The sequence below is a fragment of the Podarcis vaucheri genome (assembly GCF_965113315.1).
Source record: "Podarcis vaucheri genome assembly, chromosome: 1".
Taxonomy (NCBI): Eukaryota; Metazoa; Chordata; class Lepidosauria; order Squamata; family Lacertidae; genus Podarcis; species Podarcis vaucheri.
In genome coordinates, this window is record NC_138759.1 from 30,294,058 (window position 1) to 30,316,533 (window position 22,476).

The following is a 22,476-nucleotide window of genomic DNA, read 5'->3' on the forward strand; positions in this document are numbered from 1 at the left end:
CAAGTCCTGGATAATCACAGTACTTAGTGTTTCAGGAGAGTGCTCTAAGCTCCAAAGGCCTGAATCATTACTGTATTATTCCTTTTTTTAACACCCGTGCAATTCCAACTGATTTCCATATAGCTTCATGGTGAAAAACTAGGAAACTACAGTGGTAGATCAAATCCAGTGACCTGAAATTCCCCTATAATAACAGGCAGATATCCTCCCCCCCACACACACACACAATCGCTCTCTTTTTGTAACATGGAAGAGAGATAAGCTCTGACTTGCCCTGCGTCACACTGTACATCAGTGAAGAGGCCGGGAATAGAATCTTTGGAAGAAATTGCACACCCGGGCTTCATCCAAATGGCCAACACCTTTCCATTTCCCTCAAGCTGTGGAGCAGAAGGTGCAGCCCATCTAACTGTTAGATAAAGTGTCCTGAACATTAATTCACTGGCTGTCAGAATCCAAACTTCCATGATCTGTGGTCAAAGTTCACATCCGTGCTTCAGAATCCCAATTCGTCTATCAGAGCCTTACGTGGGAACGGTGTATGCCAGATTGCAATGTCTTAGAAGCCCAGCTGCCATCAACAGACAGTAAGCATGGTAACTTCATAATCATGTAATACCAGCTGGGTAGTATTTAATGGGTACAGATAAAATAGGCAGAGAGGGGGGGAAACACAAAATTAACATACGTTGCAGAAATGGTTACATATGAATTCGGGATGGCAAATAAAAGACACCTCTTCCAGCGAGATTTATTTTTCTCATTCCAAACTGGCCGCCTTCTTTTTCCTGGGCCACCCTTTGTTTGGGACTTGTTTCAAGATTGGATGAAAAATCCTCTCTTCAATCTTCCTAAGCACTTTGCATATTAGCAAGTTTGTGGTGGAGGAAGCTCTGCTAAGGTTTGCCTTTATTTTAAAATTCCTATATATTTGACAAACAGCACCATGGTAGGCACAGCGCTCGTTCTCGTAATAAGCATAAAATCACAGAACCACAGAAGGCACAGGAAAGCAGAGTTAGCTTTAATGTCTGGGAAGCCCCAGCCTATGTATTCCCTGACACCCATTTACTATTCCTTTGACAAGCCTAATTTTAAATGCAGTAAGTGATGGGATTCCACTATTTCCCTTGGGAGATTAATCCACACAGTCCAATAGATTTTACTGTCAGGAAACTTTTATCCAGTTTAAATTCCACGCTTCTTCATTTTACATAGGAGAGGGTTTTTGTGGGGAGATCTCTTTCCCAGAGAGAAAGGCACCGATGTCTGATGGCGGGTACAATTAATTAGCTTTCGTATTATGAAGAACAGGGACAATGTGTCACGTTTCACCACTTGAGGCAAAACGGGAAGTACTGCTCTGCTCTACCACTGCCACTGCTGCCTGCACCAGCATCAGTGCTGAGTTCGGGTGAGATGTCACCAATTTGGAGTGCAATCTCACCCAAATCATACAGGATCTCACACACTCCATGAGATCTTGTGCAATTTTCAGCAATATCTTGCTGGGAATCACACCCAAAACCTGCACTGGTGCTAGCACTGCATCTCTGCCAGTGGTGGAGGTGGCAGGGCAAGCAGGTCACCAGAGGGACATGCCTTCAGGGGCTTCTGTCACCTGAGGCAGTGACCTCATCCCCACCTAATGGCTGTACTGGCCCTGCAGAAGAATCTGCAAGGGGAGAAACCTAGACAACCAGGTGTGGATAACTCATGTGAGCCTCCATAGATTAGACTGGAGTTCTCACTGGTTTAGGAGAGGAACCATTATTGACATCATAAACGTACTATGTTCTTCAGGGTTGGAGAAAAGAAGCACTTTTTTTAAAGTGTTAAAAAATGTTAATGGGGGCCTGAGATTCCTGTAACTCCCATCAATGTACTCCCAGGAGGTATAGTATAATATAGTATAGTATAGCCCAGCAGTCGAGCTGTCAATGACTGGATCTTTTCCCTATGCCACATCAGAGTCTATGAGATGTAATTGCTAAAAGGTTGCGGCCACTGCAGACTTTTTGCTCCCACACACCACCCGACTCTACACTGCTGGTACAACAGATGATCATAGCACATGCACAACTGCATTCCACACTGTGTTCACCACTGCCAAGCTAACTGGATACAAACTGCATTTTCCAAGAAACCAAACACAGTGCACCAAATAACAGGAAATCGTTATATGTCCAAACACTGAAGAAAATACATTTTGCTCCCCTGCTGCCAAAGAATAACAAGTTGCATTTCTTGCACTGTAATTTGATCATCCAGAAAGACTCTACAAACTATCTCCACGCTTGTGAAGAATGTATTTTGGATGCTTTTATACCCCAAGTTTTCGCACTGTTCCATGGCAATACTTCCACAGGTTAAGTGTACAGTGTGTAGGGGGGGAATACTATCTTCATAACTCAACATCTCTTAAAATCATTGGATGCCCTCTAGTTCTTATTATATTGCTGGCAAGCATAAATACCAGGTCCCAAATCCCTTCTTCCAGACGGTTCACTGTTTTATATAATTCTCTGTGATTTAGATACCCCATCATAGCATAAACTTCCTCAGCTCCTTCCTTCCTTTTTTCACTGCAAGGTCCTAATTTGTCAAGTCCCTGTTCTCCAGAACATAGCAAGAAATGTCCAAGGGGTGGAGTCTGAAGTTTCTAATCCTTTCCCTCAGAAGAACTAACACTTTCATCAGTGGAGGGCAGCATCTTTGAAATCTGAGATCACAGTTCTCTATAAAAACAAACAAGCAAGCGAAGAACAAGGGGGAAGCAGCGCAAAGAAGGCAATGTTAATTACAATCAAGATTGCAATCTAATAGAAGTCAGTTATTCCAAAATCATGCTTCCCAAAGAATCTATATTTCAGCTACATCCCAGAGGTGTATAAAGGGAATGAAGGGGGACCACAGTTCAGTCGGCAGCACGTGCATTGCATCTTCAGTTTAAAAAATAATAATTACGTAACAGGTGATGTGGAAAAACCTCCACCTGGAACCCTGGAAACCCATCAAATGGATAGGTAAATATTTTGACCAGTCCCACATTAAGGGCATATAGGGCCTAAGGCAAATAGGAGGGAAGAGCTGAAGTCAGAAGTGGGAACACATTGGATATGAGGTAAACAGTAATGAGAACATTCCCAGAAAGAGGGAAAGAATTACAGAATTGCAAAGTTGGAAGGGATCATCTAGTCCAACCCACTGCAAGGCAGGAAACGGGTCCTGGAAACGATGTGAACCTAAGGCTACAGCTCTATTTGCCTGGTGGCTGATAAACTACAATTTAATTGATAATTACATTTATATACCACTTTTTCATCTGAGAAGCTCAATGTGGTACACACAGTTCTCCCCTTCCCATTTTATCCTCACAACAACCCTGTGAAGGTAGGTTAGGTTGAGAGACAGTGACTGGCCTAAGATCAACTAGAGATGACTAAGTGGGGTTTTGAACCCTTGTCTTCCGGGTCATCGTCCAACTCTCTGACCGTTATACCACAGACAGCTTCCTGTGTTAGTAAGGTAAGATTAGATATACCAGTCCTTGGGGAAGAGTTCACAATCAAAAGAAACTCTTGAATACTTGATTTTCTTTAATTCCCTTTTCAAAATTAAGCTGAATATATTCCATAATGCTGTTCCACTTGTACCATATAAGCCTGCTGTAGACCAGTGCATGTGCTGGCAAATACATTATAATCACTAAACTGCAAATGACATTGCCTGCTGCAGCTACAGCATCTTAAATCATCTGCACTTTATGCCAGATAAAATTAAGATATATCATTGGAAGAACCCGAAAGAAGTATGCAATTCATTATAATAATTCAGGACTTAGTGTTTCACCCATGTGTAAAATAAAGGACCCAGCCAGTCCTTAATTTGATTTTAAGGTTCTAGTGACATCTCTGCCACGAATCTTCAAGGTGTGTTTGGAAAACCACTTAATTTATTTGAATCTTATTTCTCCCATAAAACCTCAGTATTGTGTCTTGGGATCTAAAAATAAACGCCAGTAAACTCCAAATATTTTCTGCCACTGGCCTTTAAAGTTGCACTGCATCCTTTTTCAAATAGAAGTTCAGTTGTTTGCCCCAGAATGCCAGCTGAATTCTGTTTTGCATAATTTTATCCCGACACCATTTCTCCCCTCATGAAATTTCAAACTGACAGCTTTCAAAGTTCTTTATTTTAAAGGTCCGCTTGAAGACTGCTTAAAAACTTCTAGTACTTACTTCAGAGACGGCTGGATCTCATAGTCTAGCAAGCACTTTGGAAAAGCTGTATGGCGGAAGCTATGCAAATGTCAGTTATTCATTACTCATTAATATAATCATGATTTAACACCCTTACTTCCCCTGCTCTTCCCCCCAATTGCTTTTTAAAATGCAAATATGCATTTAAAAACCCTTCCACTTCTTTTCATAAAAGTGGCTGAAAAGCAAAGCAATCTTTTACCCAACTGAACAAAACTACTAGTAGGGAAAGAATCGAAATCTCAAAGGGGGGGGGTGAGAGAGAAACAATTAAAAAGAAAATGAGGGAAACCTTTTAGGAAAATGTCTAAGTTACTCCTTGATGCTTGTAGGCAAGTGGTAAAATACCAAGCACGAAATCAAAATAATTTTGACTTTTTGACACAGAATTATAGCATTTCAGAATTGGAAGAGATCTTGGAGATTACCTGGTCCAATCTCCTTCTCAAAGCAGGTTCAGCTGTGCAGGATGCAACTACAGTATCTCTGACATATGAATGTCCAGTCTCTGCTTAACCCTTCATTGAGAGGTATGACCAAATGCAGTCCAGCAGCACAGGGGGAAACAAATTTTGCATCCATCTTCAAAACTTTGTGCGACAGGCATTCCTCATGAAAAGGTCTGAATTCCCTTGTGGTGGATATGAGGTTCCTATCCTAAACTGACTGAAGTACCAGTATGTTTTTATTCTTACAGCTTTTGGAGCTAATTCAACCCCTTGGAAAGATGCAGAAGACCCACATGCAGCTAAGCCGTAAAGGTCAAAGTGACACCACAAAAGTATGCTTATGGTTGTTAGGTACTCATAATGTCTACAGGTGCTTAGACCAGAATCTGCTGCCCTAGCTGACCCACCATAGAATACTCTGGTGATACCAACAAATACAAGGGGAGAGAATCAAGAAGTTCTGCAACCACACAGCAGACATTAGTACAAGTGGTACTATCACCTGCTTGTTTTTACTCATGGATGACTCTAGGTAAAACTGGTGTTATGTTTCCATCACACGACCTACCGTAATCTAAAACGAGTCCCATCAGCTACAGAGATAAAACCAGTCCCTTGGCATTTGAAGCAGCCCATTTCCATACTTTTAATATTACTTAACGATATGCACAGCACAGCTGGCGATACCTCCAAAGACTGTTAAAAACCTACTGTACATCTAACATAAAGCAACTTGCCTCAGATCTGCCATAACCTATTCAATAAAAAGGGAGGGGGAAAACTTCATGAGAGACACGTGCTAGGTCATCTGAGACTCCCCTTTTGCAGCTGTATCCCTTTCCTCTGATGTGACTGATATCCACCACTACATATTTATAACACAGTTATAATATTTAGTTGAAGTTCATAACGTCTCAGCACAACCTTGTTTTCTGGCAGTGCTGATGGGTGAAATGGATCACCACCACCCTTGCAAATAATTATATCACATCTCCTAGACCCTGCAGAACATTGACTTCAAACATCAGCTGTTTGAGAACTATAGAAGCTGTCCCTGACAGCAGAAAGTTGAAATATGCATTTCACCTCTAGTAAGTCAGTAAGTAAATTTTTTATTATACCCCGCCCTCCCCAGCCAAGGTGGCTAACATCAAATATAAAATACATTAAATCACAATCAAACAATTGATTAAAATACAGCTTAAAAAATAGAATCAGGATACAATTAAATGACTGCCCACGAATTACAACCACAGGGGTCTGGAACCTCAAGTACTCATCAGGGCCAGCTATCCATGTTGGTTCCACATGAGCTGATAAAAGGGCCAAATAGGTAAATTACAGGGTCCCATAGAGGGGGGTCAAACTGGGCCCGGACCAAAGGCCAGGCAGAACAGCTCTGTCTTGCAGGCCCTGCGGAAGGATGTCAAGTCCCTCTGAGATCTTTGGTCCGTTATTCAGTGGGCCAGAATGGTGTAGTGAGCAAAGCCAATGTGGTACTGTCCACATGTTTTGGGGGCTATATTTCTCATCTGCTCCACCCAGCATAATCAATATCTGGAATTGCAGGTACTGTAGGCCAACAGTATCTGGAAGACATCATGAGGGTTACTGCAGGAGTAGAGTGTTGGAATTTGACTAGGGAAGCCTGGATTCAAATCCCTCCTTGGACATAATCTTTGATCAGTCACCCTCAACCTAACAAATCAATATTAAAAAGGGTGGACCATGTATCCATAGCCACTATGAGCTTCTTGGAGAAGGGATGGGATATATATGCAATGAGAATAAATAAAAAAGATCTATATGAAATATTTCAATATGATAGATATAAACTATAACATTCAAATAAAAAATATCTACAACAAATGATCCTGCCAGGCCCCTCAAACAGCAATTTACTTTGATCGTGATACTGCCAAACAATGCCTTGTGTTTTTATAGCAATGTGTATGCTGTCAAGTAGTCATTGGCAGGAGGAGACTTTGCACACATATAGGAACAAATTCAGTTGTGAAAGCAGTGAATTTGGGGGAGTTCCTTACCTGTGGGAAGCAAGCTAGCAGACCAGCTGTAGCCATTTTAGTGCCTATAAGGGACTTTTGGAGATGTGCTCCTAAAAAGGCTTTCCCAACAGCACCTCGAAACTGTAAACAAAGCTTCAGTACAAATAGCACATGTTCCTCCATGCATACACACACACACACCAAGTTTTAACAACAGATATGCCTGCCAACTAAGATTCCAATTCATGCATCTGATGTAGTGGGCTTGAGTCCACAATAGCTTTTGTGCCACGATAAATTTGTTCATCTTTATGGTGCCCCAAACTCTTTGATTGTTTTAACAGAAATGTTTCTTCGACTGACTATATATCATGAGTGTGTTAAAAGAACTGAGCTAAAGCAAACGCAAATTAGAAAACTGCTCGGTCTTCTTTTTCATTGCCTCCACAATCATACTGCTGGCAGTGCTGCCGTTTATTTAATGCCAGCCAACCTGGACAGATGCCTGTTGGGTTTCTTATCCTGTTTGTTCTTTAAACACTGCTTATTCAGTTATTAATATTTAACACTGACATTACTGCTTTGACTTCCCACAGAGCAGCTTTTAGCCTATAGGTATTTAATGGTCCTGAAATGGGAGATCTCCGGAGAAAAGGCAGACTGCTTGAGATAGCAGTCCTGGGCACTCCAAAGGGATGTGCTTGATGCTCTAAATTCACTCTGCCCCAACGTGGGTCATAGTTGCACTCAACTTTTAGCAGTGGAGGAAGTAATTCATCAAACAGAGGATTCTCTGCCCCTGCTCAGGTCCTGTTTGCAGTGTCTCGGCATCACCTATACTGAACATGTATCACGTGTTGCTCCCCTTCCATTTGTTATGAGGGATGAAAAAGGGGAAAGAGCACTGGTTGTTGTAGATCCAGCTGGTGGAAGGCTTCTCCACAATGTTTTGTGGTCCTGTCTCTTTTTCTGCTTTTAGATGTAGCAGTCATTAAGCCACACACCGGCACAAGCTCTTGTGTATTGTGCTACAATCCACAGCAGTCATTTTGTGATTGACCTCATGGTACCTTCTCAAATTTGGCAATCCTTGCTGTGTGCAGGTAGCAAATTGTCAAATATGTAACATATGTCTACACTGGTTATGGTAACTTTCATTGGCACACTTTAATCAGTTCAGAGGAAACAGGTTATTGAAACTACAGAGAAGGAGATGACCTCTGAATACAGACCTGCATTTAAAACAACACCCTATATAGCACAAGAAATCCTTGCCCAGAAATGTTAGGTTTCTTAATTTAGGGAGGTTTGCCCATTCAGGTGGATTCAAACTACAGTCTCACACCTGTGGCCTCATGTGGCATGGTCCATGATGGACTGCACTGTATGTTTTTTCTATACATTTGAACTCTGTGCTATTCCAGCTGCTATTCCAGTGGTGCTGATGCAAGGAAAAGAACTAAAAAGACTCTGTGTCCCCCTGCAGTTGGCCGATCAGCCTGTCTGTTTTTACTCAGCAGGGGATAAATTAAACTGCTCTGATGGGCCTCACTTCTAAATCAATTTCCTGGTTTCTTTGAAAGGACTAGGGGCTAAGGAGCGGTTTTTCAGGAATCAGCTCTCAATGGATGTTTTAATCTACGTTATCATGGTATCATGGCTATCATTCACCAATGCTCTGTAAAATATATTATAGTCCAAACCTTATTTCTACACATGAAAGGAATTGGAAGCATAAGGGAGTTCAAATGCAGGGGTGGAAAGTTTTCTCTCTACATTTAGCCTCTCTGATTTTTCTCACATACACATAGACCCACATAGTTTTCACACCATCAGCAGTTTTCAGGCCTTTTCTCCTCCCCTTTTCCCTTTTCCCCAGACTCTCCATAAATGTCACTTTCCTGATGAATGCCTCTTTCAGATATGCCCCTTGACAAATCTGAACTGGCTGGTAAAACACACTTACACACTTTAAACACCCAACGCAATTCATTCATAGGCTAATGAAGGTCTTGCCAAGAGATTGTTATCCAATTCCTTCCTGATAAGAGGTAAAGATGGGTGACAGAGAGCAGAGCTGAGGTACTGCAATTCAAATAAAGAACTCCCATCCTGTCTCTCATTTGATCATTAGTGTCTACCCTTCTTCTGTCAAACAATGCTAAGAAGATGCTATACAGCGGTACCTCGGTTTTTTAACGTAACCCATTCCGGAAGACCATTTGAGTTCTAAAACGTTCAAAAACCGAAAACTCAGTACGGAAGCCTCAAAACAGAAAACTCAATACAGAAAATTCAATATGGAAGCCACGTTTTCGGTTCGACTTCCGAGGCACATTCAAAAGCCGAAGCATTTACTTCTAGGTTTACAGCGTTCGAAAACCAAAATGTTTGTCAATGGAGACATTCGAAAACTGAGGTACCACTGCACCTTCCTTTGTACCCACAATTATATTTTCCCTCATTTTGGAATCTTTATGAAGACCGCAGAGTATAGAATGAGACCAAAATGGTCCTAGAGCTTTCTAGGCTCATACTGTGCTACTGATGCAAACATACCAGGGCCTAAGAGAGCTATCATGCAGCAGTGGTGAGAGAGTCGGACTGAGACATAGGAGAGCTGGGTTCAAATTCCCATTCTGCCAAGCTCACTGGGTGACTTTCTCTCAGTCTAACTATCTGACAGAATTGTTGTGATGATGATGATGATTTATTTATACCCCGCCCATCTGGCTTTGGTTTCCCCAGCCACTCAGGGCGGGTCCCAAAAGAATATTAAAAACACAATAAAGCATGATAGTATGGAGAGCAGTAGAACTATGTACAGTGGTGCCTCGGGTTAAGTACTTAATTCGTTCCGGAGGTCCATTCTTAACCTGAAATTGTTCTTAACCTGAAGCACCACTTTAGCTAATGGGGCCTCCCATTGCCGTCGTGCCACTGGAGCACGATTTCTGTTCTCATCCTGAAGCAAAGTTCTTAATCCGAAGTAATATTTCTGGGTTAGCAGAGTCTGTAACCTGAAGCATATGTAACCTGAAGAATATGTAACCCAAAGTACCACTGTATGCCATCTTGAGCTACCTAGAGAAAATTGGGTATATAAATCTAATTATCATTTTAAGAAGGCTTCAGAGCCTACTGAACCCCTCCCAGCATGGATGGGACCCTCACCACCACCACCTAATCTGGATTAGGGCCACAGTGAGGAAATAGTTTGAACCCACACCAGGGTAGCAAGGATCCCACTCTCTTCCTCCTGTGCACTGTTCTAGGGGTTCTCTCACTCACCCCGCCTCCAAGTCAATTTTGCGGGATGGGGGGAAAGCCCCACTGTGCAAGCAGAAGTCCTTGCACAGGACTTCTGCTGATAGGACTCATTAATATCCATGGGCGGAATTCAACTCATGAACATGACTAAGGTAGATTCATTCAGTTCAATGGGTCTACTGTGAGTAAAACTTAGATGAATACCACCCTTTAGGTTTCATGTTGAAAATTTTAAGTGATTTTAGAGTGCTTTTTAATTTGTTTCTTGTAAACCACTTTGAGGGCGCTGGTGGTGGAAAAGTGCAATAAAAACTGATAAATTAAATGAACCATTCCCACCTTTAGATCACACCACACCATTGCTCTTTCCACCAGCAGTGATCCTGCTCTTCTCCCTTGTCTCCCATTATGACTGCGAAACAAACTAAACTTCCAACCAGCCTTTGAAGCAGGGAGACAGGTCTATTCTAGGACTCAGTATGTCATGACAAGGAAGCTCACATGGTCTGAGAGAGAGGCGCTTGTGTGAGTGACAGAAAAAAGGGAGTGTGCTGGGAGGGGGGCCACTGCAGCAGCAACCCCAGCTAAAACGTATGACATGTGTTACTTATTACTTGAGGACAGCAATTCAGCAATAAAATACAGTGTTGTCACTTTCAATACGTACTAAAAGTGATTTAAAAGAGCTTGCTGGGAACAACTTACACTGCTATCTGATTACAATACACAGGGTAAATCAAACTCATTGCGGGGGCTATATTATCCCCTCTGACAGGCCCAGATCAATGCCTCCATTTTGTGTGGTTCTGATGGATCTCCATGCTTGTCCTCACGTTCCTAAAGGCTTCATTTTCAGAGTACTCCAAATTTGAGGAGAGGCAGCAGACTTCCTGAATCAAGTTGCCCAACTAAGAGAAATGTAAAGTACTGACTCTCCCATCTAATGACTAACGCTTATATCCCACTTCACAAAGGACAGTCTTCTAATTTGAAGGCATCCTCTGAAGGACTGTCCAAGTCTACATTATTGATAAAGAGACATAAGAAGGGAAAACAGGGGGCTTGAAGCAGCCCATCATCATCTGCACCAGATAGAAGATTATAAAAATATAAAAAGGTAAAGGACCCCTAGAAGGTTAAGTCCAGTCAAAGGCAACTATGGGGTTGTGCCGCTCATCTCGCTTCAGGCTGAGGGAGATGGCGTTTGTCCACAGACAGCTTTTCAGGTCATGTGGCCAGAATGAATAAACTGCTTCTGGTGCAATCTACTTGACTGGTATGCCAACTGCTAGGTTGGCAGAAGCTGGGGCAGTGCAATGGGAGCTCACCCCATTGCGCAGATAGGATGCAGATGGCGCTGTGGTCTAAACTACTGAGCTTCTTGGGCTTGTCAATCAGAACGTCAGTGGTTTGAATCCTTGCAATGGGGTAAGATCCTGTTGCTCTGTCCCAGCTTCTGCCAACCCAACAGTTTGAAAGCAAACTAGTGGGAGTAGATAAATAGGTACCACTGCGACAGGAAGGTAAATGGCGTTTCTGTGCGCTCTGGCTTCTGTCATAGTGTTCTATTGCACCAGAAGCGGTTTAGTCATGCTGGCCACATGACCCAGAAAGCTGTCTGCAGGCAAATGCCGGCTCCTTCAGCCTGAAAAGTGAGATGAGCGCCACAACCCCATAGTCACCTGTGACTGGACTTAATCATCCAGGGGTCCTTTATCTTTTTACAGACGATTATTCAGGTCACCTAGCCACAGTCTGCCTCACTGGTGAGATGTATTGTATTTTTACTTGAATTACAGCAGTAGTTTACAAAATTGCACCTATACATATAAATTAGTGCATGCAGATCTCATGCAGATCTGTAACCTTTTTTGTAATCTATTTCCTTTTTCCTGGCATAAATAGCTACCCTAGCAGGGAGCCAGTGTCCCTATCATTACCATTCCAGGATGGTGTCAGAACTGAGACTTCTATGGAGATCAGCAAGAGAAGGAGCTCAAAAGCCAAGTACGTCTCCCTTTCCACATCCAATTCTCTCAGCAAGCAGTTTAACCTATGCAAAGACACTGCACTCTCAATATCCCTTCTGCTCTCCCAGCAGCTGCCACTTCACATTAACACCAGCAAGTGTGGTCCCTACAGACATGAGGTTTCTCCTCTCCCCACTGGGAGGATTGAACACTTGTGCACTCTGCAATCAAATGCTTGTCTTACAACTTGGATATAAGCAACTTTAAGGCAACTACAGGATGCACATTGCCTCTATTTATTTGACTGAACTTCATCGGCTGTCAGCCATGTGATGATGCACTGGAGGGAGAAGGCAAGGTCTTAGCAGAAGAAACTGGCTAGAACCAGGTACATTGGGGAAAAGTCCATGGGAAGAGCAAGAGACGTTGGTGTTTGTGTACTGGGGATCTCCTGTTTCTATTCCACTCTCCCTGGTGTGAGCTCACTGACCTCGTGCAATATTAACAATTTCCTCTGTTACTGCCTTGTCCTGACATCTGCTCCAGAGGATGGATGAATAAGCAGATGATTCAACAGGACAGCAGAAAGGGTGGCAAACAAACTTGCCTGTCCCATGCAACTCTATTAGCCAAGTGTTCCTGGACATCACCTGGTCCTGGAAACACCAATGCCACACGGCTGAAAAGAAGAATGCAGGGCTTGGTGCCAAAACTGATCTTTCCTAGCATGATGGTAGAGACAGACAACACAAGCTTAGAACCCTTTTCTATTCCTACTGGCTGTAGATGTTGATGAGATGTAAAAGGTTGGCTGTAGTGACTATTAAAAGACATCAGACTGAATGAATATAGAAAGAAGAACAAAATGGACAAATTTGACCTAGATTCCCCTTCCCATTCTTGTGATTTTTCATAAAAACCAGAGCTGGATTTAGGTTGGAAGCTGCATGAGTAAAACTAAACAATCCTTCTGTTCTCTCTCCTCAAAGTTTGGGTATCACTGCAACCAGTAACTCCAAGCACACACTTGCTTAGCTTTACAAGTGTATGCACACACACAAAGGAATGCCACCTTGCTCTTATCATAGAATCATGGAATCATAGAGTTGGAAGGGACCCCAAGGGTTAACTAGTCCAACCCCGCCACAATGCATGAATCATTACTAAAGAATCCGTGACAGATGGCCATCCTACTTCTGCTTAAAAACCTCTAGTGAAGGAGAGTCCATCATCTCCTGAGGCGGTCCGTTCCACTGTCGAACAGCTCTTACTTCAGATGTTACCCTGTAAATCTCCTGCTGAAGGAAGAGACAGGGCGGCAGCAGCAGCAGCAGCAGCAGCTTCTCCCATCCATTTCCTCCACAAAGCTCTCCCACCTGACCTCACTTCAGATGCACTTGTCCAGGTGTCTCTCAAAAGCATTATCACATGCTCAAAATGCTCAAGATTGAATGTCATGGTGTCTTTTTCCCTATCAAACCAGGAAATCAAAACTTGCCCGATTTCATAAGATTATATTAGTCATTGCCACCCAAATCCCATGGTGGAGAGTGGTAGGAACACAGAAAGATGCCTTGCGCTGAGTCAGCTCATTGGCCAATCTAGCTCAGTATCATCTACAATGGCAACAGCTGTCCAGGATTTCAGGCTGAGGGCATTCTCAGCCCTACACAAAGATGCTGAGGTCTGAACCTGAACCTTCTGCATGCAAAGCAGATGCTCTGCCCAGTGGCGTAGCATGGGTTGTCAGCACCCGGGGCAAGGCAAGTAATTTGCACCCCCTAACCCGTGGATTTTAGCACTTGAGCCAGGTAGGGTCAGAGAGCTGCGAGTGCGAGCGAGCGCCCCCAGATGTTGCGCCCGGTGCGGCCGGCCCCCCCTGCACCCCCCACGCTACGCCACTGGCTCTGCCACTGAGTTATGGCCCTTCCTCCTTGTCAAAATGCACCTACCGCATGCACTGGTGTGAACACACACCGTGTTTGCTCACCAGAGCTGAATAACCTTGGGAGTAACTAATGCTGGCATGCTTCCTCTTCACTTTGTTAATTGGGCTCTTCTCTCCTTCTTTCGTTAATTCACCATACTCTAATCAATCTTCTAATTAGCATGCTTCTGCTGATGTTTCACCGAGTTCTCATTTCCATCCACTTCATGCTAACCCGTCTATCAGGCTCCATCACACCACAGCCACACACCCTTAATCGTTACCACACTTGCCGACACCTGGCCTGCCTTCCCAAATGTTATGGACTTTCCCCAGAGCATCTTTTCATCTCAGCTTTCCAGGAGCAGGTATTATTTCACTCCTCTGCACCACATCACAAAAAACTCCATGAAAACCAAAGACCAGTGGGGGTGGGGTGAGAGCACAGGAAGCAGCATATAGTTCACTAGGGGAATGTGTTCATCTCAGCCTGGCTCAAAATAGCATCCGACAAGAGTGAATCACACTAGTTCTGAAAAACTCACAAGAAATAAGCTCAGAAATCTATAGCTGCCTCCCTCAATTTCACTGCCTGTCTGGCTGCTTATTGACTTCTACTGCCTGTATTGACAATGTGTAGCTGCACGTCTGTCTGCTCCTCTGTAAAGGTAACTAAAGAGAGAGGGGAGAGAGGGAAATAGAGGAGGACAAAGAAGTGGTGGTGGTAGTAAAAGGGAGGGGGGAAGTAGCTATGAATCAAGGTAGCTGGAAGAACTTTTGCAGAATTTGATGCTAAAAAAATTAAGCAAAGGAGGGTGGTACACCAAAGCAGATAGTGTTGAGCAGGAAGAAGGGCCCTTTCCTACATTATCTTGTATTAGAGACTGATGTCTAGTAGCTGCATGGACAGAAACTTGCCATGTTACCCTACCACCCCTGTTGATAATTACAAAACAGAAACACATTTTAACTATAAAAAGTTCAGCTGTCAGGGCCAAACTAAAAGATGTGTTAAATGTGCATATTCAAAAGATGTGCTAGATTGACAGATACATAAAAAATAGCAACTGTGATGGACCATTTCGTGCAGGGAGGGTCTATTTAACTACAGTATTTCCCTCACTTGCTTTAGTTCTAATGAAACCCCCCCTCCTTTGAAACTGTTATTTGCCCCAAGCAAATAATCACTAATAGGTCAGGGGAGGAGTTGATTTTTAAAGAAGGTCCCATGTGACATGGTCCCATGGCAAGAATTAGACACACAACATGTTAAATGTGTATGTGTGTACTGTCTAATTCAGCCCTGAGAAAGAATGTGGAGAGTCCTTTTTCAGAGGCCTCTCAAGGAAGGCTTCTGTCAGTAACATATTTTAAAGTGTGGGACATCCAGTCACAAGTCTAGCAGATGAACATGAGGCTCTTTCTGCAGTTCTAAAGCCAAGAAAGGGCCATAAAGGCTTAAACCAGAAAGAACACAAACACACCCTTCCAAAACACAGCTGTATAAGCAGCTATGACAATGTGTTTGACAGGACACAAAGGCCACTTCCAGACAATCTGTGTTACTGTGTGTCCATCCTGATTTGTTCACACCATCTTGGGTGAACAAACTATACAACACCCTCTCTTTATTGAGAATTAATTCTAATAGGAAGGGAGGTGATAGAATTTCCTGTCAAGTGAAATTCTTGACTTTCCAGTACAGCTTCCCAACCTTATCACAAAAAACCAGTCTGATGATGATGATGATGATTATTATTTCCAAGGAAGCAGGTATGTCCCACCAGAGTGAAAATTCCACTTTCATTGTGCAACCTGAACCCCACCTACAAAATAGCAACAGTCTGGCAGTGGCCAAAAAAAAACATGAACGGGGAACCATTATCTACTGGGCTTGTGGTCATCTAGGGACTCCATTGTGGAGACAGGAATGAAACACAGGAGTAGACAGTAAACTCCCAGGTGTCTGCTGTGTGTGAATGGATTCTTTTTTAAACAAAATTAAAGCACATGAGATCAGCTTTCAATGGAAAAGAGACAGGAGAGAAATTATGTTCCTGCTGCCTTCGCATGCTTTTTAACAACTGGTGGTGTGGGGAAATCCACCACCATTATGATACGTGTCCTCCCACCAAAATGCATGTGCCAGTTCTAACTGCTCCCTCCCCCCCACCCCAAAATGCCCACCTTGATGTGCCACCTGAGAATGGAGATGGTGAATTGGGGTGGCTGTTTCATTTCAGCCCTAGAATGCATTCAGACCTCTGTTAAACATTCCGCAAGGTCCACACACTTTAAACAGAATATGTACTGGATTTTTATACCAAATTTCTTTTTTCTTTTCTGCTATCTCATTGTTCAGAGTTACTATGGTAGAACAAACTGACAAGCTAGTGGAATGTCGGGCAAGGGAAATAAATCAAAGACCTCTCTTCTCTCACCTTTTGTGCCTCTGCATCTGTGAGTCTACAATATTCACTCTTAACATCCATTCAGCAATTTCTTCCCCCCAGAGCTGAGTCTTACAGCATGCTCACGGAAGCCAAAAACTTTGTGATCTCATCACTAGACCTTCCCTCCTCTCCTGCCACACTTTTGGCAAAAAAGCACCCAATTTATTAGAATGTATAGCAACACATGGCTGACACTGTGTGCATCTGCAGTTTAGTGAGGGGAAAAATGAAAAAGCCAGCTCCACAATTCCAGGAGATGGCAGTGCATATACAGGGAACACACAAAGAAGGCTAGGGAGACTGTGAAGCCCAAAGTGAAATGGGCATGCTAAACAAGAAGAACACTCTGGACACAACCTTTATATTTTGTTGTATTTATTTTTATTGAATTTAGTTCCAGTATAACCTAAATAAAACTGCTGCTAGGGAAACCTCTTATATTAAATCCATGTTTGCATCTGATCCACATTTTAATTTGCTTAATATTTTAGGGATTAAGGAACCCTGAATTCAAAGTAAATTTCTCTGTGCAAAGACTATATTCTGGGACTCCATTAAAACAATCTGCTCTCACTTCCTTTGTCCTTGGAGCAGAACACCCATGTAGCCAACAGTCATCTTATACAGGGAAATTGTGTGATTATTTTGCTTTGAACATCTACACCTAGAACTGAACACATAGAAAAATTTTCAAAGCCTCTAACAATGTGGTTGGTCCCTGATATCCACTCTCCTTCTGTTCCTCCCTTCCTTTCTCTCCTGTTCCATAGTTTACAAACTCCCAAATTTGTACATTACATTTAGAACGCTAATGGGAAACAATACTTCTTAGTCCAAAACCAGCACCCAGAATGCAAAAACATCTGGCCAACCACTATAACTCCAACTTGCATCCTACCCTCGTCTTCTACACCATATGACCTCTGCCTCCAGAACAGCTCTCATTCCCACACCGAGAGCTTTTACGAAGACTTAGCTTTATACAAGTTCAAATGAAGATGAGAGCATCAAAAGGCCAAATAGCAAGGAAAATCCCTTAGTGAAAAAGTCCCTTGAGCGACTAAAAGTGTGCAGTGAAAATCCATTCTTAACTCAGTGCTGGATTCCCTCTCTACATTCACAATCCAGAGTTGAGAAGAGCTCTTCCATTATTAACATCCCTCTGAGTGTCATTGCTGCTTCTTTGCACAAAGTGTGGGAGACAGAAGTTTCTCCTTCACATAAACTCTGTCTCGACTCAAATTAAGTCAATCTAGTCAACTGAGTCACACCACTGTGCCAAGAAAAATCAGGCAGCCCACTTCCCTCAGCACACAGCCTTGGTTCCATTCATGCAGGGAAGAGATTTTGCCAAGAGAAAGTTGACGGTGATTCGGCCGGGAGAGTGTCCTAATGAGCTGCTGTTGTTTTTCCTCCAGTAACTCAACCACCTACCTCCTCCACAGGTTTCAGCTAACATGTTTCAAAAGTTGCATCAGCCTCATCTTGAACTGTGTGTCTTCTTTTTCCCTGATACTGATTGATATCACAATAAGAGAGTAATGTTAACCCACAAGCAGGGAACAGGAAGGACAAATCCTCCCTTGGTTAATTAAGTTGTCCTTCCATTGTTTTACTTCATTTTATTTACATTATCTTGGTGGCTCGCAAATCCAATACAATAATTAAAATACAATGTATGTAAAACAATACAAGCTATTAAAAACCAAAAGCACATATAAAACTCAGATTTGAAAAGTAAGAGAAGCAGACCATAAGTTAGGTTATTTAAAAGGCCTGGATGAACAAAAATATATTTACCTGGAAACACTGGGGAAAGAGGATAAATAAAAGTTTTGTTTTGTTTTTTCTCCTCTGGTAACACTAGAATTCATGGACATCCAATGATGATGGATGTTTTAAGATTCAGACTATTAAATTTCTGTTTTAGTTCCTAACTTATAACATTTTTTTCCCAATACCTGTTTTTTCTCTTGACTGGATCTCATTCTAACCTCAGTTACACCCAAATTTAGACATATTTCTTTCACTCTCATTATACCCACTGCCTAATTTTAGCTGAGTTTATTCTGAAAAACCTCAGAGCAGGATCTCTGCTTCTTTGCTTCATCACATTCATTTGTATGTGGTATAAAGCCACTAAAAAGTGACACTTGCCCTTCATTTGAGTGTGACAAGCAGTTTTTACTAATGTTTTGCCACCTTGGCTAGATTGATTATTGCCCACATCTAGGGTAACAAAATAATACAGGCTAACCAAAAGCAATATATTTAAATTTTTTAAAAAAATTATTAGTCACTTTTCTTACCAAGTAACTGAAAGTGACTTTCATATGCAAGTCTTAAATATGTATATTTTCTCAGCACATGTTATATCAGGTTCAGAAACTGAGGAGGAACTAGTCCTCAGAAATGCCTTTTTCAATCTGCAATATGGATGTAGCACATCAGAAGGCACTCTTTTCATTCTGGTGCATTTTTTGAACAGAGCACTTTACCACAAAATCTGGAGAAGTGTGAAATCTGAAGCATTAATTATGTTCCAGTCTGTGTATTAGTCTGGGAATAACATTGGTTCATGTAACAATGTGGGCTAAACAAAGTTCTCTTACATCCTTACAACCTGCATCAGGCATCAAAATGGATTTTGATTTTAAGAAGGACCTGGTTCCAAAATGTTCAAGTTAAGGTTTTTATATTTAAGTTAAAAAGTGCACAAGAAATAAAGAGATTGCTAAGAACACTTGAAAATCTCTGCATTAAGCCAATAATATAAAAGCAAGGAATAGTTTCCGTTTTACACAGATTGTTAATTTCACAATTCTGTGGGGAAAACACAAAAGGCATATTTAAGAATGCGAATATCAGACAATGCCTGGGACTTAGTATAGTCTAAGGGTCCCCTAAAGAAAGGAAAGGAAAGGACAAGAAGTGATTAGGAAGAGCAAAGCAGACTGGGGAATGCAGTGCAATGGGTGTAAACTAGACTCTAACCCAGGGATAGACAGCCTTTTTATACCTCCCGCCCACTCATGCATCTTTCTTGATGGTAAAATTTCTTTACCGCCCACCAATGCTCAATGGAAGGAGGAGTCAGCTTGTGCCATAGAACCCCTGCTGCCTACCTAGAATCCTGAAACGCCCACTAGTGGAAGGTAGGGACCAAGTTGCCAACCCCTGCTCTAACCAAAGCAACAAAATTCCAGTTACAGATAGGTAGCCGTGTTGGTCTGCCATAGTCAAAATAAAAAAATTCCTTCCAGTAGCACCTGAAAGACCAACTAAGTTAGTTCTTGGTATGAGCTTTCGTGTGTATCTGAAGAAGTGTGCATGCACACGAAAGCTCATACCAAGAACTAACTTAGTTGGTCTTTAAGGTGCTACTGGAAGGAATTTTTTTACAAAGCAACAAAATGTTCAGGGTTGCTCTTGATTGTGTAGACACAATTCTTTTCACTTCTTTTAAGGCACTAAAAGCATGGCATGTTCTTCCTCCTACTTGTCACCTTTTCTGATCCATGGAAGTAAGTAAAATAATTACTTTCATTTCATGCACACAAAATCTCTGACGCAAATCTAGGATTGGCTTCCATACAAAAAGAGAGACAGAGACAGAGAATGGATAGAGATCAGGATGGAGGGAGACACAAACAGTAGTCATTGCTTGACAAATCCATAGTCAGATTATAAATGTTTGATTATTATTTTTCAGAGGATGGTGTTTCATCTGAAAATTGCTTTTCCTGCTTACCATTCTTATATTTCTTGTAATTTTAAACATGGATAAAAAAGGGCAATAAAAAATCAATTTGAAAGTGTTTTCCAAAAGTTATTTTGAACTATTGACTTTAACCCTCACTTTGCCAATGGTTGAACTGATGTGCAAAATCATCACTGATGTGCATTTCATACCTGCAGAATTCCTTCTTGTGAAGTTCCCTCCTCTCACTGCTCTGCAAACGAAATGGTGAATGGGAAGTGTGTGTGTGCCTTCCGTATCTCCAACCCTGTCCTCTCTTGGAATTCAATGCAAGTTTATTTACTTAAAATTCTTTCTACAGTAAACTACTTAATTTGGGGAAAGGGGTGGTTCCTAAGTGGTGTACGAACAATAAAAATCAACATAGAAACAGTAAAACAATGCCTTTTTTAAAACCCTATCTCCTTCTTGGTAGAGATACTTCAAATTCTGGTTATGAATTGACTTGAACTGCACCTTCCAGATATCCACCAGCTGTCATATTTCCCAAATATTCTGATGTAATTTTTGGCTCAAATGGACATATTAAAATGACTAACGCTGCATATTTTAATGTGATAGTTTAAGAGAAAATGTATTTTAAATTCATCTTTAAATACAACTCTCTTTTAAAATAAATCACAACATGGACCAGAAACAGACTGATATGTGGTTCCATTAGGTTTATGAGCAGTCCTGAACACTCAACTCCTGGAATTGGTATAATTTCTGAGGGCTGGAAAGTGACCATACCTATCGGTCCTGACAGCTACCACTATATACTCCTCTATTTTCACTCCAGGATGACATATTTCCTTGTGCTATTTCACACAGTCATGTTATGAGCCATGTACACTGTGTGCTATTCTAAGCCACTGGTGGCTAACTTATAGCCCCTCCAGATGTGGTACCAGTCAGTTTGGTAAATGGACAGGGATGATGGGAGTTGTAGTCCAACAGAATTTGGAGGTCCACAGTTAGGCACTCTTGTCCTAAGGAAATACAGTGTTACAATAAAACAGCCACTGGAGGTAAAGGGTGATGGCTTGAGCACCACTACAGTCTTGCACAGGTAGTGATCAGTATATCAGCATTGCATGGAAACCACTGGGAAGACAGTAGACAAAATGATGAAGTGGAGAAAGGTTCATAGACAATGGAAAGGCAGGAGCATTGTGGAACTAATGTCCCCCTGCTGGCTGAGTACTAGGTTTATAATGTGAATTTATTGTCCAGAATGGGCAAGTCTTGAACCCACACCATCCTAATGCAAATGACCCTCCATTCACCTCAAGTTGTACTTTTCCTTTGTTCCTTACAAGGATCACAATTGCTGCCATGGGGGAGTGTGTCATGTTGTTTCCTTGAATACATTTAGTTCTTTTCCCCTTCTCCTTTGCTTGGAAACGGACAGGATTACTAATAGTCTCAGTATTATTCCTGCTGAGGCATCTTTTATATTTCAGTAGGACATGTAAATGCAACTCCTCCATAGCTTAGCCACTTTCAAAATGAAGAAATAAGTAATGTGTGCGGAGAGAGAGACTCTTCTGCATTCTTATAGGGAAAAAGAACACTTAGGGTGTGTGCTTTTCGTTTTTTTAAAAAATGGTAATTTTGAAGATACAGTTGCCATAACAACTCCTCTAATTCTTTTGACACCTTTAATTGAGCATTGACCAAAAATACTAGTAATTGATGTGGGGGGAATGAATGTTTCAGTTGCCTTTGCAACTACAGAGCAAGCATAAAATAAGTAGATCTGGCTTCTCCTTCATCTTATGTATTTATTACATTTGTATCCAACCCTTCCTTCACGGAGTTTAGGAGAGCGTACATGTCTTCACAGCAGCCCTACAAGGGAGGTTAGGCTGTGAGAAAGCGACAGAACCAAGGTTATTCTGTGAACTTCATGGCTGAACGAGGATGAGAATCCAAGTCTCCCTATTCCTAGTCTGACACTAGATTGATTACACCACAATGCACACACTAAGACCCAGGTCACATGGCTGGCTGTGAACAGAGGCTTCTGACTAGCTGCAGTGGCAGCAGCTATGAGAACAAACAACTACAGGCATCCACAAAAGCCAACCATCCAGCCCTCTCAGCAACTGTGTCTCTGCCTCTTGCTTGCTCATCCACTCTGCAGTACCTAACTTCATATAATGGCAGAGATGAAGAAGAATTTACTGCAACTTCCTTCTTCCTCTGCACTGTTAGAAGTAGCAGTGTTTGTCGGTGAGTGAGTAAGCAGTAGAGAAGCATCATTACTGAGAAGATTGGACGGGGCTCTCCACAGTTGGTTGTCAGCTTCAGTTCTGATGAGTGCTGCTACAGTCACTTGGAGGCTTCTGATGATGTAATAGTCAGTTCACAGGCTGTCACAATCTGCCATTATTC

At 42.0% G+C, this 22,476-nt stretch overlaps 1 protein-coding gene across 27 annotated transcripts in view; it reads right to left on the reverse strand.

Annotated features, from left to right (window-relative positions):
- NRXN3 (neurexin 3) overlaps positions 1-22,476 on the reverse strand; it is a 1,220,542-nt gene that overhangs the window by 1,026,941 nt on the left and 171,125 nt on the right. The window lies entirely within an intron of this gene.